Below are 1,199 nucleotides of genomic sequence, written 5' to 3' on the forward strand. Positions count from 1 at the left end.
GAGACGAGCTTCACTCAGCAAGCTCACGTCTCCTTTCTTTCAGATCTTTTAGGATACTTTTTAAGATCATAGAAAGCATAAAAATGTATCTTCTTCAAAAGATTCTCATTCACTTAGAACAGCAGTTCTCAACCTGTGGGTCGCGACCCCTTTGGCGGTTGAACGACCCTTTCCCAGGGGTCACCTACAACCATCCTGCATATCAGATATTTACATGATGATTCATAACAGTAGCAACATTACAGTTACGAAGTAGCAACGAAAATCATTTTATGGTTGGGTCACAACATGAGGAACTGTATTTAAAGGGCCAGAAGGTTGAGAACCACTGACTTAGAATATTTTCCCAGTGACCATGTGCCTGGTATTACGTGTGAGTGAAGAAGAGTGAGGCGTCAGAAGAAAGCCAACCCGCTCCACACAGATAATCTGGAGGGAATCCCAGGAAAAGCTCGAGATAAGTGTGGGCTTTAGGCTCATTAAGCAAACTTTAAAACTGCGGATCCTCCACGGACAGCAAGAGTCTCGGGGAAGGAAGACAGGCTTTTGGAAAGATAAGAAACGCCGAGGTCATTGTGAGAAAGAGGGGCTGGAGAGGAAGTGATAATGATGCTATTAATGGCTTTTATTATCCTTACCATCACCCTGTTCACAGCGGGAGCCGGATGAAACCCAAAATAGTTAGTCACTTGCGGGGGAGGGTAAAATCCGACTTAGAGACGCTGACAGGGAGAAGTAGCCACACGTCCATGACTTTTCAGAAACCCCGTTCTTTTAATTCCCCGAAGCTTTCCAGTTCCTAATGGTCACTTTAGGGGAAAAGTGGTGTTGGGGTTACTGAGTTATCATTTCCTTCCTCACTCGGGGAGGAATGCGGAGGGAGCTTCCTTCTCACGCTCCGTAGGCGCAGCCTGAGTGCCCGGGGCCGGGGAGGCCTGGTCAGTGTCCCTCGGAGCCTGCCCACGCGGGTCAGCGGCTTTCACGCCGCTGTGGTCGGCGTTCAGCTGCACATGCTGCCGGGCAGCGCCCAGTCTCCGGACCCTCCCTTGCACCTGCACCCCTGGCCCCAGAACGAAGGCTCGGGCTCAGCCACCTGGGCTGGATGCCATGTAAGTTCAAGTCCATAGGACAAGAGAGAAAACGTGACGGCTTCTAGAAGCCTCCGCGAGAGCAGCTGCTGCATTTCTCTGCCATCCTGC

At 50.6% G+C, this 1,199-nt stretch overlaps 1 protein-coding gene across 1 annotated transcript in view; it reads right to left on the bottom strand.

Annotated features, from left to right (window-relative positions):
* Window positions 1-1,199, bottom strand: part of LOC102433349 (cGMP-specific 3',5'-cyclic phosphodiesterase-like) — a gene marked incomplete at its 5' end in the record, with an annotated part of 13,415 nt that overhangs the window by 1,756 nt on the left and 10,460 nt on the right. The gene's annotated exons all lie outside the window — the stretch shown is intronic.

Source organism: Myotis lucifugus, unplaced genomic scaffold, assembly GCF_000147115.1.
Source record: "Myotis lucifugus unplaced genomic scaffold, Myoluc2.0 scaffold_1926, whole genome shotgun sequence".
Taxonomy (NCBI): domain Eukaryota; kingdom Metazoa; phylum Chordata; class Mammalia; order Chiroptera; family Vespertilionidae; genus Myotis; species Myotis lucifugus.